Genomic DNA, 18214 nt, shown 5'->3' on the forward strand with positions numbered 1-18214 from the left:
TGTGGTGAAGAAGGCACAACAATTTCTTCACCTCAGACGGTTGTAGAAATTTGGTCTGGGGCCCCCAAATCCTAAGAACTTTCTACAGGGGCACAATTGAGAGCATCCTGACTGGCTGCATCACTGCCTGCTATGGGAACTGTACCCCCTTCAATCGCAGGACTCTGCAGAGAGTGGTGCGGACAGCCCAGCGCATCAGTAGATGTGAACTTCCTGCTATTCAGGACATTTACAGTGACAGGTGTGTAAAAAGGGCCCAAAAGATCATTGGGGACCTGAGTCACCCCAGCCACAAACTGTTCCAGCTGCTACCATCTTGAAAATGGTACTGCAGCATGAAAGCCAGAACCAACAGGCTCCGAGAGAGCTTCTTCCACCAGGCCTTCAGACTGATTGATTCATGCTGGTACAATTGTATTTCTATGTTATATTGACTGTCCTGTTGTACATAATATTATTATAAATTACTACAAATTGCACATTGCACATTTAGATGGAGACGAAACATAAAGATTTTTACTCCTTGTGAATATGAAGGATGTAAGAAATTGTCAATTCAATTATGATATTGTGAGCAAAACAACATAAATCCAATCACAATCACAAATGGAGGCAAATCAGTACCAATACTACGGCGACAAACTTAACTCCACAGTTCAATTTCTGACCTGTTCTTATTAAATTAAAGCATCTTTCTATGGAGTCCCATCCAGATTATCCAATTAACATATTATACATCTTTTCATCCACAGCTATAGTGGTACATTCACTTGGCACCTCCTTTCCATGATCTGATGAGATACCCCAGTCTGCCAATCAGCATGCAGATGTGACCAACCCACCCAATATTCTATCCGTAACTTTTCATCCCATCCATTTTAAGCATTTTTGAGAAAAACAGATGTTGCAAGTCTATACAAGTTGATTGGTTTGTCACCGCTAGGAAACCATAAAGGATCATTATTGCAGATATGCAGTGATTGGCTGTTAGCTTTCCATTGTAGTGAACAAAATGACATTCCTAGTAATTACTTACCTCAAAGTATGCATCCTGCGATTGTGAATTACAAAGAAAATTGATAAGTTAGATGATATACTACATTTCGAGCCTTGCAAAACATACCATGAAAAATGTGTTTCTTTTTTGATATAACAAAAGCCACAACAGGAAATATTGATGACAAAAGACATCCCTGTCTCCACTGCACCTGCGCAAACTTCAGCTTTTTGAAGAAAAATAGCATTTATGGAACACAGCCTTAAACCTTTCACCAGATATATAGTTTGCCAAATAGCAAACCAGACTTCTATATGCTTTAGAGACATGGAATTCCAGGATCGAAATCAAAAAAATGCAGTGAAGGGAAACTCAAAATAGAAATTTAAAAATCCTGAAAACACTCAGCAGGTCTGGCAGCATCTGAAGGAAGAGAAATAGAGTTAACATGTCAGGTTAAAAACTTAATGAAGTGTCTTAAACCTGAAACGTTAACCCTGTTTCTATCTCCATAGTTGTTGCCTACCTTGATGTATGTTTTCTAGTTAAAGGTCTCAGTATGGTTTCTAAATGGAGGCTGTTACAGAGACAAGAGAGGTATAATCAAAATGTTTCCACATGGAACTGGCTATTTTCCAGCTGTCAGAGTTGGTGTCTGCTCTAAAATAACAACTTTCTAAGTTGCATTAAATCAGTTTCTCTGCCTTGTTTTGTGCATTTATTAAGATCTTCCTTATACTTACCAATTTCCTATTTTCTTCTAAACGAAATGATGTTTAAATCAGTTTTCTGCCACTTTCCTTGGATAATCACAGATGGATCACTTTTTTTTGTCATGTTTGTTTCTCAGTGAGATCTATATTTATTTAGCATATTCAAATATTTATTTAAATATTCAGTGCTGATTATCCACTAGCAAACTTCTAAATCTAATTTTGAAATCTATTTTATGCAATCCATCCCTCACAGCAACATAATGTGTTTTCTTTTAGTTCAAGGCTCTAATTTCCAGTGATCAATGTTCCTCTTGACCTGCCCATAAAGCTTTATCCCAAGCAAGATCAGGCTTCTTGTTTCCTGGGAACACTGGAGAGCATTAACAGCAAACAGGAGAGGGAGCAAGTAATATGCTCTGTATGCGAAGGAAAGAAAATTCTCCATTGATATTGGCAATCCAAATTACAAATTCACCTTTGGGCTTTTCACATTCCCATTAACCACCATGCACTTTAACCACACCCTTTAGTTTAAAATTGCATGTTTTTTTTCTCAATCTCCTGAATGGATTTGTCCAAACTGCAAAGGTCTTGTGGTTCCCTCCTTAACCATCTTTACAGACCAACCTCCACTTTTGACTTCCATTGTATTGTCTCCAACAGCAATATTACTTTGATCAGCAACTACACTGTCCATATCTTGATCACTAAATCTACCCTCATGGAGAGACAACACACATCAAAGTTGCTGGTGAATGCAGAAGGCCAGGCAGCATCTCTAGGAAGCGGTACAGTTGACGTTTCAGGCTGAGACCCTTCGTCCGGACTAACTGAACTCTCATGGAGACAGTTGTCTGTAGTCACTGCACTATCATCCCAACTTTCCTATCTTTTCCTATTCCAGATACTGCAATAGTAGCCACTCCATCTCTTGTGACCAATGGATGTTCCTGTGATGTCTACCAAGTCATTGTTGGTGTGGACAAGGCCAACGCATAAGTGACTCATGAATCTCTTCACTATACAGTTCAGTGATCCTTTCAGTCCATAACCCCTCAGCCTCAATGAGTCAATCCAGTCTATGGTCATATCCACTGAAGCATGCTCTTGGCACATAACTGCAAGAGGATCTGACCAAAGTGTCAAGAGTTTGAACCATCTCAGCATTCTTCTGAGATCCCCATTATCACAGAAGCCAACTTTCAGCAAATTTGATACATGATTGGAACAGATGGTAGAGAGTATTAGATAGAGCAGCAGTCATGGGGACAGACAGCATCTGCTTATAGTAATGTGGTTCTGGCCAAGCTCTTCCAGTGCAGTCACAATGCTGGCATCTACCTTAAGATGTGGAATTGTGCCCAGGTATGTCTGTTCCAACAAAACAGAACAAATTCAATCTGGCTAATGACTGTCCAATCAGTTTCTTCTCAATTTGCAGAAATGTGACAGAAAGCATCATCAGCAGGGATGTTACATGACCCTCAGTCACCTGCTCACTGATCCCTAGTTCAGGTTTCACCAAGTTGGTCCAAAGAACAGGTCACCCACTCACTTAGCTATAGAATCATAGAATTATGCAGAACAGAAACAGGTCTTTGGCCCAACTCATCCATGCAAACTAAGTTGTCTACTTGAGGTAGTCCCATTTCCCTTTGTTTGGCTGAGATCCCTTTAAACCTTTTCCATTCATGTACCTATCCAAATGAATTTTAAATGGTGTTGGACCTCTGGTGAATTACAGGACATAAGGAAAAACAATCAAATAGATTGGGTCATATCGCAGACAAAAGAAATTGGTTCCAGTTTTTGGAGGTCAATAATCCCAACCGGGTGTCCCTCAGGGAGTATTTGAGTCCCAGACATTTTCAAGTGCCTCATCAGTCACATTCCTTCCATTAGAAGTCTAAAGTGGTGAATATTACTCAATGTTCACCTTCATTCTTGAAACCATACAGAAAGTCAAGTCCTGTTCATGAGTTGGTCCAAAGGGCCTGTTTCTATGCTGTTCAATGTTCACGCATGAACATTAGTTCAAGTAGCAGGTAACCTTTGCACCACAAAACTGTTAAGACACTGAACATCTCCAGAAACTAATGGCCTAACTACCTACTAATGATATTTAATGGTGTTACTTCTCTAAGATACTCACAATCAATATCCTATCAAGTTCTATGATCTGCAGCCTTTTGTTATACCTACCTATTACCTTCCAGCAAGTCAAGAAGATGGCTCACCTGGACAAGGCAATTGAAGATGGTCATCAAAAGATGACTTAGCAAAGATACCCATACCCTGAAAAAATTAATTAAACAAAGAGTTCAACGTGAAATTTATGATCAGAATACATACATGTCACCACGTACAATCCAAAGATTTTTTTTCCTGTGGGCATACTAAGCAAATCTATAAAACAGTAACTATAAGCAGTATCAATGAACAACAAACTGTAAATGCAAATATAAATTAATGGCAATAAGTAACAAACATGATATATCAAGATAAGGAGTCCTTAAAATGAGACCATTGGTTGTGGGAACACCAGAAATAGAATGAGTATAGTTATCCCCTTTTGTTCAAGAGCCTGATGGTTGACAGATGGTAACTGTTCTTGAACCTGATGGTATGAGTCCTGAGGCTCTTCTTCCTTCTACCTGATGGCAGCAACAAGAAAAGTGCATGATCTGGGTGAAGAGCATCTTTGATGCTGGATGCTGCTTTTCTAAGGCAACGTTACATGTAGATATGCTCAATGGTTGGGTGGGATTTACCTGTGAGGTAGTGGACCATATCTACTTTCTTTTGTAGGATCTTCCGCTCAAAGCAATTGTTGTTCCCATACCAGGCCATAATACAGCCAGTCAGCCCAGTTTCCACCACATAGCTATAGAAGTTTACCAAGGCTTTTGATCACATACTGAAACTCCGCAAACTCCTGAGGAAGTAGAGGCACTGTTGTGCTTTCTTTGCAATTATATTTATATGATGGGTCCAGGAAAGATCTGCTGAGATGGTGATGCAAGGAAATTAAAGTTACTGACCCTCTCCCCGCTGAACCTCAATCATGAGTCCTGGATCATGGACCTCTGGTTTCCCTCTCCTCAAGTCTACAATCAGTTCCTTGGTGCTATTGACATTGAGTGAGAGGTTGTTGGTATTACATCACTCAGCAAAATTTTCAATCTCCCTCCTGTATGCTGATTCATCACCACCTTTGATATGGCCCACAACTGTGGTGTCATCAGCAAACTTGAAAATGGTGTTGGAACTGTACTTAGCCCCACAGTCATAGGTGTAAAGCTAGTAGAGCAGGGGGCTAAGCACACGTCCTATGGTGTTTCTGTGCTGATGGAGAAAGTGGAGATGTTTTTGCTCATCCAAACTGACTGGGGTCTACGAGTAAGAAAATCCAGGATTCAGTTGCACAAGGGGGTATTGAGGCCCAGTTCTTGGAGTTTACTCATTAGTTTTGAAGGGATGATGGTGTTAAATGATGAGCTGTAATCAACAAAGAGCATCCTGATATATGCATCCTTGCAGTCCAGAAGTTCCAGGATTGTGTGAAGAGCCAACGAGATCACATCTGTAGACCTGTTGCTTCAGTAGGCAAATTGGAGCAGATTCAAGTCACCATTCAGACAGGAGCTGATATGCTCCAACACCAGGCTCTAAAAACACTTCATTTCTGTAAATGTAAGAGCCACTAGGCGATAGTTGTTTAAGAAGGTTACTGTGCTCTTCTTGGGCACTGGTACAATTGTAGCCTGTTTCAAGCAGGTGGGTACAACACACTGTCAGAGAGAGAGGTTGAAGATATCTGTGACTACCCCAGCCAGTTGGTTGGCTCGGGTTTTCAGTAGTGGGCTAGGTACTCCGTGCAGGCCGAATGCTCTCTTTGGATTCACTCCCTTGAAAGCAGCCAGCACGTCATCTTCAGGTAATGAGACTGAGCAAGCATAGAAGGCATTAAACTCATATGGAAGCAAAGTTCTGCTGTCCCCTAGGTCGCAAGAGTTAACCTTGTAGGAGGTTATGGCGTTCCAACCCTGCTACAGCTGATGAGCATCCCTTGTCGATTCCAGTCTCGTCCAGAATTTGCACTTCACCCTTGAGATGGCTTTCCAGAGATCATACCTGCATCTCTTGTAGCATTCTTGTTCTCAAGATTTTAATGCCTCTGATCTGGCCCTCAGCAAGTTCTGGGTTTCATGGATCATCCAGGGCTTCTGATTAGGGTAAACCCTGAACAATTTTGTAGGGACATATTCATCCACAGCTGTTTTACTAAGTTCTGTTATGAACCTGATGTAGCCATTCAGGTCCTCGGATGAGTTCTTGAACACAGCCTAGTCCGCTGACCGAAAGTAATCCTGTAACTGTTCTTCTGCCTCCCAAGACCACTTCTTAGTTGTTGAGATCTCTGGGGCCTTGCTTTTCAGCCTGGTTGAATTCCACCTCACCTGCCACATTTTGGCCATGGTGTTGACCCTTAAAGGTGCCGTGCTCGTCTGCTCCACTGGAGCTCATGACTTCTGCTTCGCATCCAATCATCAATCGCGAGATCTGAAGATTATTGATGTAATTTCTTAGTCCATTGTTAAGAGGAAATTTACATGCTGAAGATTGCATTGAAAGTAATTTGAAAGAGGTACATTTAAGAGGAAAACTGGTACAATTTTCTGCAGGCCAGAAAGAGTTGCCAATAAATGCTGGCGCCGTCTTGAGAGTTTATCTGCTTCTACTGACAACTTAATCATTCACGTTTTCCCTAACTCAGGTAGCCTTCCTGTTCAGTACTCAATACCTTTTTGCTGTCTAAGACACATCGACCTTACAATAGACTGACTTGCCCAATATTATTATGCATGCTGATATCTCCATCAGTCATGTGGTTTTAAATAAAAACACAAAACGCTGGAAGTACTCAGCAAGTCAGGCTACCTCTATACGGAGGAGCAGTGCTTACATTTCAGTGAATGATGCATTTTCAAGCTGAAACATTAACTGTTTCTCTTCACATAGATACTGCCTGAACTGCTGAATATTTCAAGCATTTTCTGTTTCTATTTTAGATTTCAGGCATCTGCATGTTTTTTCTTTGACTTTCAAGTACTCTTAAATATGCATTTGTATTAGATCCATTCAGCATCCCATTTGTCCCTTTACTCTTATTGTCTGAATCTACTTTCTGTATTGTGCAGTAGCAGGACTGTTTCCATATCCTTATGTCCTAGGGTTGGAGACAAAAGGGATTGATCATGATTTTGTTAATAGTTACTTTCTTTCAGGACTTGTAACTCTATAAAATGTGCTCTGCTCTCCAGCACATATTGCATCAGGCTAAATTAAATCGGAATTTTCACACAACATCCATCACAAGGTCTTCCACTTCTGCATCCATGCGACCCACTGGCTTCCTGCCAGACCCACTTGGAGCAGCAGGTACTTAGTGGTAAAGAAGTCTGTCCATAATTACTATTCCCTACTTAATTTCAGAACTGTGCCTTGAGCAAACTGCCTCGTCTGTTTCAGAGACCACCCAGTGTTGGTGCCAATTCTGTGCTGTCCCTCAAACAGTACATCCAGTGCATCAAATGGTATCACCTAAATGTTCTCATTTCCCTGGCTACACACTAAAAAATCCCACAATGCTCAATCTATAAAGGGTGACAACATTGATTTTCTTCCCCCCTACCACCCCCAAATCTTTAGACCGACTATTTACATACCTAATCTCTGATGATGCTTCCAAACTCTTGATTTTGAGAACACTGGATTAAAATGACCCTTCATGATTTTTAGCATATCCACATTCTTGGCGATAGTGCACTCACTAATGTCTCATATGCTTCTAGCTCTACCACAGGCAACAGCATTGCCTTCCTCTTTTCAAATACAGGTGGCATTCTGTCCTGTGTTCTCCTGGGACCTTATAGTTGACCTCAAGAACATCTCCATTGATTCTAAATAAACCACTTGTTTTACTGACACTGACCAACATATCTAACATGTCCACTGCTAACTATAATTACTATTCCATTCTCTATTAATAGCACTGTGTACCTGCTCTACCATTCACTGCAGCAACAGCATCTCTAACACGACACCAATTCTGAAAGGTCTTTAGCATTACTGCTTACTAAACAGTGGAAGAAAAGGTCCCAAGTAAGAATCCTTTACTGAAAAGTGGTTGGTACAGCAATGTATAAAAAGTCATGCTGCACGATATTGAAATTGGAATTGGAATTGCTTTGTTAATCTCACAGATACTGAGATACAGTGAAAAGCTTGTCTTGCACATTGTTTGACCCTATCGAATCAGTACACCATGCATTGAGGTAATGCAAGACAGTAAGACAATAAAATAATGTAAAGTGTAACAGCTACTGAGGAAGCACAGTGCAGGTTGACATAAAGTGCAAGATCATAATGAGGTAGGCAGTGAGGTCAAGAATCTATCTTATCGTAGTAGGGAATCACTCAATAGCCTTATAAAAGAGGGATGGAAGCTGTCCTTGAGCCTGATGCTCCATGTTTTTTTCAGTCCTTTGTATCTTCTGTCTGATGGAAACCGCAAGAAGAGAAAATGGTTGGGGTGTTTGATTTTGCTGGCTACTTTGCTGAGAAGGCGAGAAACATAGATAGAGTTTATGGAGGGAGTCTGGTATCTGTGATGTGCTGAGCTGCCTCACAGCTCTGCAGATTCAAATCTTAAAGATATTCAGTGAAGAAGTTGTTATCTTATGGTACAGTTGTACAAGATATTAGTGAGGTCTCACTTGGTATATCGTATCCACTTCTGATTACCCTGTTATTGGAAAGACATTAATTTGGAAAGAATGCGAAGAAGATTTATGCAATTTTTCCAGAACTTGAGAGCCTGAGTTATGTGAAGGGGTTGGACTGGCCTGGAGTTTATTCCTTAGAGGGTAGTAAACTGTGGGGTGATCTTACAGAGGCATATAAAATGATGAGGGACGGAAAAGGAAATCAATAACTAAAAGACAAAGGTTTAAAGTGAGAGGGGAGAGATCTAAACGGGACTAAGAGGCAACTTGTTCACACAGAGTTGTGCATGTATAGTATGAGCTACTAGAGGAGATGATTGAGGCAAGTACAATAATGTTTAAAACATAGCTCAACAGGTACCTGGATAGGAAAGATTCAGAGGGATATGGGCGGAAGGTGGGCAAATAGGACGAGCTTAGATGGGCTTTTTGGTCAGCATGGACAAGATGGACCAAAGGGCCTGTTTTCATACTGTATTACTCCTTGACTCTCTATATACAAAACATATATACACTAAAATATGATTTAGTGCACAATTTAGCATTTAACAGATGATAAATTCACAGTAAATCTATTCAGTGCTGAGCTACATTTCTTTATCAGTAATCATTGAAGTACCAGATATTAATTACAACTGATAAATTTGTTCCGTTTGAATATTTTCCAGTTAAAATATGGTTCACCATTCCCTTTGTGTCATGTTAAACTTTGTAAAACATTGGATGAATGTCTGAACAGTTCAAAATGAGAATTTAACTCTTTCTGCACCCTTAACATGTGGGATCTGTATGTCAGTTAATGGGTATTGTTTGTGAAGTTCTATACAGATTAAGGAATGTTAATGTCTGTAGCTGTTGATAGCAGCTGGATTCTTTTTTAGTCTCATGCACCATTGACACGAGGAAGTGTTTTGATGGCTAAACTCCCGTTGGTCACTTTGAGAGCTAAGTTGATGGATTCTTTCTTAGTGTCTGTCAACTTGGCTTCATGGGTTTTTTTGGATTCGAAGTTGATTGCTTATATGTGATATCAATGTTCTTTATTAAGTCCAAGGAATGTTGTATGCTATGAAATAATGGGGAGTGACCATCACAGTGTCTAATTGATTTATGGGGACTGTACTGATAGACACAGGATGTACTTGAAAAAAGACAGTCTGTGTTGAGACAAAAGATCAAAGAGTTTGTCTATCTCCATGTGTCTCTTTGTACTTGTGAAATTTATACTTATTGGGGTGCTTTCATGCTTTCATCAGTCTTCAACCAAGGGCTGGAAATCATGATAGGTGCCTAGGACATAGGGGTGGTTTCATGAGTGAGTCAGAATTCAGAGTTCCCCCAACAACAGCAACAATTAAGTGGTGACTAAGAACCCTGAGCCCTAAAATCTTTGTGGAAATCTTTGTGACTTGCTACATAGTATTTTGTGTGGTTTATTTATGCTTTCTATTTTATGATAATAAACTAGGCTTAAATTACTTTGTTGTGCTTGTACACTTATTACCTCATCTCCTGGACAGTCCAAATGATGGGTCAGGTCAACCCAGCCCATTATATACTTTAAACTATCGAGCTTAATCAGTATATCCAAGGTCTAGGTTCAAAAAGAATCTTATTGGTTTAAACTCACTAATTTACCAAATAACAGTTGGTCAGGAGTGATTTGTAAACATTTTCTGTTTGAATTTACCTTATAACTTTCTCATTATGTCCTTTTTGACATAGATTTGAATCTTAAAGTTTGGAGAATCTTCTCAGTTATTGTAATTGAGACACTATTTAGTGTTACTGGACATAACTTGTCAGGCAGCAGGATAGGCATACTGTTCCTTGTAAGACACGCCTGAGTTTATGTGCTGGCTGCGATATATTACAGCTTCTTAAATTGGCAGCTGACATTTTGACATTTAATATGAGCTAGACATGTTTTCTATTGCTCTACTTCCCACCCCCAATAACAAAGTTATATCTAGTGTTGAAACCTGGATCTAACTATCTGACTCCACTTCCATGCAGGTGCTGTGCTACCTAAGTGCTCAAAACCCATTGCCATGACAACACAATGCTGAACCACTGGAGATTATAAGCAAGAAAAATAATGTTAAAATTGCTGTTGTAATCTCTCAGAATGGAAATCAATATAATACGAAGGCAAACCAGTCATTATTTAACAGTTCTGAAGAAAGGTTAACAGCCTATAATGTTAACTCTGTTTCAATGTAGATGTTGCCTGACCTACTGAGTATATCTAACATTTTCTGGTGTATTTTATTTTAACATATTGTTCTAATAATCTAATAGATCTCAGATGCCGCTGTGGAATTAAAACACATAGTACACCTATCAGATACATTTTGCATAGGATGTAGAACATAGAACAGTACAGCAGATGAGCAGACCTTTTGGCCGAACATGTCAGTGCCAGCTCAGGCTATGTCCACACTAGACCGGATAATTTTGAAAACGCCGGTTTTGAGTAAAAAGGACAGGCGTCCACACTATGCGTTTTTCAAAATACCTCTGTCCACATTAAAATGGATATTTGGGCGAATCTACTCCTACTGGGTATGCGCAGACACATCTACAGAAAACAAGTGAAAAGGAAACGGTATAATATTTATGTTTCCGCAGCAGCGTTGTGCTAATTCCATTGGTCAAAAACTAGAGTACCAACAACAACAGCGAAAGAAAGTTTTCAACAATGTCTTTGAGGAATACAAAGAAAACCTCCGCTGGAAAAAGCAGACCGGACTTCTTTGTTTAGACAAACAATGAAGTCGAGCTGTTTCTGTGAGTTACAAACAACTACAAAGTCATCAAAGCAGTGGAGATGTTTAACTCCAAACAATCTACTAACGTAGACAATAAAATAAACAACACACGCATGAAGCCGTCCTCTACCCAAGATCAACAAGAGAGTGGAATCTTCTGCCGCCAGACCTGCGCAGTATTTCTGACATTAATATTTTTAAAGATGGACTTAATCAAATCAATTTAGGGGATCTAGTCAAAAACACTCACTTTACAATTTAACTCTGGCGCCGCTCACACTGACTGCGCGTTATACAGCCATCTGGCAGTGCTTGCACTGTACCAAGCAGAAGCAGAAAAAGCATTGTTGTTGTGGTGTTGTCATGACAGCATTTTTAAGTATCACCGTTTACCCCATCCACACTGCAACACACAACAATCGTTTTCAAATTTACACACTTTGGGGAGTGTTTTAGAAAAGTTCTGTTTTCGGGGGATGAAAAAGTCATTTCAATGTGGACAGAGGGTCAAAACGAAGAGAAAAAGCTTTGTTTTCAAAATTATCCAGCGTAGTGTGGACGTAACCTCAGTAGCTAATTTAAATTACACATTACATTTTGTATTCTATATCTCTCAATTCCCTACCTGTTCAGAAATCCTGCCTAAATGCTTCTTAACAGTTGCTATCACATCTGCTTCTACCACTACCCCTGCCAGTGCATTCCAGGCACCTACCACTTTCTGTGTATAAAAAAAGCTAGCCAGGTAAACCTTTTTTAAACATTCCCCCTCAAATCTTAAAGCCTTGTCCTCTAGCATTTGAAATTTCCATCCTGGGATAAAGACAATGACTATCTACCCTGTTTATGCCTCACATAATCTTATATACACTCCTGATCCACTTTGCTTACAGTGAAATACTCTTGTTAATTTCTTAGCGAGATATGGCATTAAGCCAGGGACACAGCATTTCAAGTACATTGTTCACTACCATTGCCACCATTACAGTGAATAAGAAAACAGTTTGCAGCATAAAAAGAACTTGAAAGGGAATTGCAATGGGAAGATGTGAAGGAATAGAAAAACTACAGAGGTCATGTGGTAATGTCACCTTGAATTTCTACATCATCGAAATAAAGGCATTGATCTGACGTGTACATGGCAGAAGCTTTTATCAAAGCCAAGCCTGTTATTTTTTCACCTTTAGCCTGATTGATTTTGTAAACTTTTCCCACTCAGCCAAAAATCTGAAATCACCATTTTCAGAGTCTGTTTAATCCTTCAGTTCTTTATATTCTTTCACTGCTCACTGGAGGTTATCGTTGATTATCTCCAGCCCTTCAGCTCACTTTATCAGGCAACATGTTGTCATGTCATCATCTTTTTGTAGTACTTTAGATTTGTGTTTAACTTCAATACTCTATGTCAATAGCCTATTGCCAGAAAGCAAATTCCACTTGCATTCAGGTCTAACTAAGTATCATGAAATAGCTAAATCAAACTGGGGTGGGGGGGGGGCAATGGAGTCAAAATCTGTATGTCAGATGATATGTTTAGGTAGGTTACGGTGATTGTACAATGGCAATTGCCACACCTCCATATCATATACATATCTTACACTCAGCTGCACAATCTCAACTATTTCATTAGGAAATTTTGTTCTTCATTATGTCAAGTGAAGATCCTCTGATGATCACCTTGCAATGTTCTCTTCCATTCATGACACAGCCAGTTATGAAGCTTTATGGAAGATCTGATTCGGAGTGAATTGTGATGGTTCCTATTTCAAATACAGACATTTTAAAGACAGTTGGAAAAGTAAATAGGAAGTATTTAGAGGGATACAGGCTAAATGCATATTAGGGGGGCAACATTACAGAAGTACTTAAAATCATGAGAGGCCTAGATAAGGTGGATGTTAACAGTCTTTTCTCCAGGGGAGGAGCATCCAAGTCTCTGGGGCATAGGTTGAGGGGGAGAGGAGGAATATTCAAATAGGACTTGAGGAGTAACTCCTTCACACAGAGGTTGGTGAGTATATGGAATGATCTGTCAGAGGAAGTGATTGAGGCAGTTTCAACAATATCATGTAAGAAGCAGTTGGATAGGAACATGGAGTGACAGAGCTTGGGGATAGCGGCCGGACTCAGAAAAATTGGACTTATTGGGTGGGCACAGTAGTTGGAATGGAATAGTTGTTCTGATGGGCCTATATCTGTGCTATATGGCTCTACGAGTGCCAGATAATTACCGGTTATAAAAGGTAAATGCTGTATTGTTAACGTCAACTTTCTGTATCAACACTGGCCAAAAGTAAACATTGATCATGGCTCCAAGTGAATATCCATGAATATCTCCATGGCTTCAAGAGGAGACCAGTGTCAGTTCATTTTTCAATAGCTCACACATATCAATTTCTCCCTTCTGGTTGATGGGAGCAGCTGAAATACTCACGAAGCTTGATTGAGGTTCTGGGCAGTAAACTCCACATCAATCTTTTCCACCACCATGGCTGCAAGTGAGAAAGCACAACAGAATGCTCTGCTACAACTTACCTGCTTCTGTCCAAAGCATGCTTCAACCCTACAACTTCTATCATCAAGCTAAGACAAAAGCCACAAGAAATTGTTATGCCATCAGATTTGAATGACACACCAACCTGAGCATTGAACATATATTAAAATTAACATTAACATTCGACATTTTGAGTGTTACTCTACTCTACATCTAATGTCCCTATTGCTCATGAAGTAAAAGCCCACAGTCCTCTATGCAACACCATTGTTGAAATACGTGGGGTGATTGATAAGTTTGTGGCCAAAGGTAGAAGGAGTCAATTTTAGAAAACCTAGCACATTTGTTTTTCTACATAGTCCCCTCCTACATTTACACACTTAGTCCAGCGGTCATGGAGCATACGGATCTTGGACCTCCAGAAAGTGTCCAGAGCAGGGGTGATTGATAAGTTTGTGGCCTAAGGTAGAAGGAAATGAGTTATATAGCTCTCGTTACATGCACATGCAGTTCAATGCTTTGAGTGATTATGCAGAAAGTTTGAAGTTAGTAACGCATCTCCTTCTACCTTAGGCCACAAATTTATCAATCACCCCTGATGAGTTATTTACTTTAAACTTTCTGCATAATCACTCAAAGAGTTGACCTGCATGTGCATGTAATGGGAGCTGTATAATTCATCTCCTTCTACCTTAAGCCTCAAACTTATCAATCACCCCTGCTGTGGACACCTTCTGGAGGTCCAAGATCTGTATGCTCCATGACCGCTAGACTAAGTATGTAAGTGTAGGAGGGGACTATGTTGAAAAATAAATGTGCTAGGTTTTCTAAAATTGACTCCTTCTATCTCAGGCCATGAACTTATCAATCACCCCTCGTACTTGCACCAACTTAACTGTTGCAAGGACCCAATTATGCCTTCACATGGTGACCACGGAGTCTAGCCCTGTCACAGAAAACCAATGTTTTCAAGTGAAATGGGTATACTTCCTCTATAATGTCACATCCGAAGGTTGCATTGAAGAACTTGCTGTTTGTGATACCTGATCTACTTTTCCACCTAAAACAATTCCTTTAAAGAAGAAAATAAGTGCTTTGATTTTGATAGCAGGGTTTCCAGATCACACAGCGATTTTGATGATCCTTCTCCTTCTGGATATGGTATTATCGGAGGCCTACATGTGAGTTAGTTATATCTAGATTAATTATCATGGGTAATCTGCAAGTTATTAAAGCGACTGATGAGTTATTCCTACAAGCTCCCAATTAGCAAATATGGACAATGTGAGAAATTCTCATACAAACAATAGTCGCTACAGCTTGGAAGCAAAGTGGAAAAAAAAAGAGCATAACAAAACTCTAAAACTTATTTTCTCTCTACAGCTGGAAGTGTAGTCAAAGTAATAACAGACACAGCATGAGAGGTACAAATGATCCCTTGAGGTTACAACATAAATATCTTACAAAATAAAACAAGCTGAACTACTGGCATTCCACAATTCAATCTACCTCACTTAGTCTCCTGCTTTCTCTGGCTCTGAAGTTGGTTCTTTCATCCAGAATGCTACAGCTTTATACCTGGTTTACACCTGCTGCTTCTGAACTCAGTGACCTACATTAACTACCAGTCGTTCAGCACATCAGTTTCAAAATTCTCATCTTGAGTACGAAATCTTTTATGGGCTAACCTAATAATATTGCAAAGACTCTGTGTTCCTCTATTTCAGGTCTTTAGTACATCCATTATTATCATTAGAATAGAATCATTGAACATACACCACAGAAATGGGATCTTTCAGCCAACCTCGTCCATAATGACTGTGATGTCTGTCTATACTAATCCCATTTGCCTGGGTTAGAGCCAAATCCCTTTATGCCTTTCCTATCTAAGCACCTCACAAGTATGCCTTTTAAATTTTGATATATTACTTGCTCCTACAACTTCATCTTGCAACATGTTTCGTATGACCATGTGGGAAAAAAGTTACCTCTCATAATACCTTGGAAAGGGTCACCAGCTTTAAGTTCCTCAGTATTATTATTTCAGAGGATCTGTCCTGGGTCCAGCATATCAGTGCCATTCTGAAGAAAGCACAGCAGTGCCTCTACTTCCTTAGAAGTTTGCAAAGAATTGGCATGACATCTAAAACTTCAACAAACTTCTATAGATGTGTGGTGGAGAGTATATTGACTGCTTGCATCATGACCTGGTATGGAAACATGAATACCCTTGAATGGAAAAATCCTACAAAAAGTAGTGGATACAGCCCAGTCCATCATGGGGAAAGTACCACTGAGCACATCCACATGGAACGCTTTTGCAGGAAAGCAGCGTCCATTATCAAGGACCCCCTATATCCAGGCCATGCTCTCTTTTCGCTGCTGCCTTCAGGAAGAAAATACAGGAGCATCAGGTCCCACACCACCAGGTCAGGAACAGTTATTAACTCTCAACTATCAGATTGAGCCAGAGGGGATAATTTCACTCAACTTCACTCACCCTATCACTGTATAGTTACTACAACTTATGGACCCACCTTCAAGGACTCTTCATCTCATGTTTGCGATATTTATTGCCTTATTATTATTATTGTTATTATTATTTTCTTTTGTATTTTCACAGTTTGTTGTCTTTTGCATGTTGGTTGTTTGTCCATCTTAGAGCTATACCCCTTGCCCTTCATTCAATGCAACATCCTGGTGAATGTCTTATGCACTTTATCCATTGCTATCGCATCCTTCTGGTAGTGTAACAAACAGATCTACACACAGTAATCCAAGTGCTGTCCAACTAATGTTCTGTAAAACTATTTCATCACTTCCCAACTCTTATACTCAATGTGTTAGCCTTTGAAGGCAAGCGTACCAATGCCTCCTCCATTATCATAACAATTTGTGTTGCCACTTTCAGCAAGAAAACAACTTGCAATCCAAGTTTCCTCTGCGCATCCATGTTCCTTGCTATTTACTCTAAATGTCCTACAGAATAGATACTTGAAGTGCATCTGTGTTGATTGTCTCTATGGAGGAGATGTTATTTTCAATCTGCACTGACTGAGGTCTCCCAATGAGAAGGTCAAGGATCCAATTGCAGAGGGAGGTAGAGAGACCCAGCATTTGCAGTTTGTTGATTAGAACTGAGGGGAGGATGGTAATGAATGCTGAGCTGTAATCAATAAACAACAGCCTGATATAGGTATTTCTGTTGTCCAGGTGGCCCAAGGCTGGGTGGGGAGTCAGTGAGATTGCATCTCCTGTAGATCTATTGTGATGCCAGGCAAATTCCCGCAGGTCCAGGTCCTTGCTTAGGAAACAGTTAATTATTGCTATGATCAGTGATGATTCTCACTGTACAAAGCATACTGACTCCTAATCAGACCCCAATAAATAGCTATAAATCCAGTCCATCAGAATCTTCTTCAACAATTTCTCTACCACTCCTGCCTTTTTTGAATGAATGGACATTAGCTATCCCCCAATCTAAGAAAGAAACAAAGAATATGTATCAGAGGCCCCACCACTCAACCCCCACCTCATTTGCTTCCCTTAGTAAATTGGCATGGTCCCCCTCTAGCTATGAGGATTTAAATATTTCTATATTTAAATATTTCTATATTTCTCCAGACTATCAGTGCACTCCTCCCTTAATGCTCCAATCTCCACATCTTTCTCTCTGGTGAATGTTGATAAGAAGTTTTAATTTAAGACCTTGCTCATATCCTCTGACTCTCTGGTCACTTGGGGGGGCGGGGGGGAACCTACTCTTTCCATAGCTCTCCTCTTAATTCTAATATACCTATAAAAGGTTTTAGAATTTTCTTTACTCCTATGTGCAAGGTCATTTTATGGCCCCAAATTGCCATGCTAATTTCTGTCTTGTTCTTTCCTATATCCTCTATAAAAACTCATTTGATACCAGTTTCCTGTGCCTGACATGTGCTTCCTTCTTTTCCCTGACTATTCCTTGGATATGCCTTCCACTCTCTAAATACTGAATTCCCTTCCTGAATCTCATCCTTGAATATGCCCAGTAGAGAACTGGCTGGAGGTGTAGTGGTATCAGCACTGGACTACAAGGCAGATGGTCCTAAGTTCAAACCCAGCCAGGTCCCAACCTGGGCAGCAGCAGTACCAGCACAGAAGAAAGGCCTGGCAATCTACTTCTGTATCTTGCCTTAAAAACCCTATTGACCTTGAGGTCATGAAGAGTCGGACTCGACAATATTGTTGATGTGACTAAACACAGTAGAGGTAGTGTATATGGATTTCAGCAAGGCATTTGATAAGGTACCCCATGCAAAGTTTATTGAGAAAGTAAAGAGGCATGGGATCCAAGGGAACATTGCTTTGTGGATCCAGAACTGGCTTGCCCACGGAAGGGAAAGAGTGGTTGTAAATGGGTCATATTCTCTGTGGAGGTCAGTGACCAGTGGTGTGCCTCAGGAATC

Source organism: Mobula hypostoma, chromosome 10, assembly GCF_963921235.1.
Source record: "Mobula hypostoma chromosome 10, sMobHyp1.1, whole genome shotgun sequence".
NCBI classification, from domain to species: Eukaryota; Metazoa; Chordata; class Chondrichthyes; order Myliobatiformes; family Myliobatidae; genus Mobula; species Mobula hypostoma.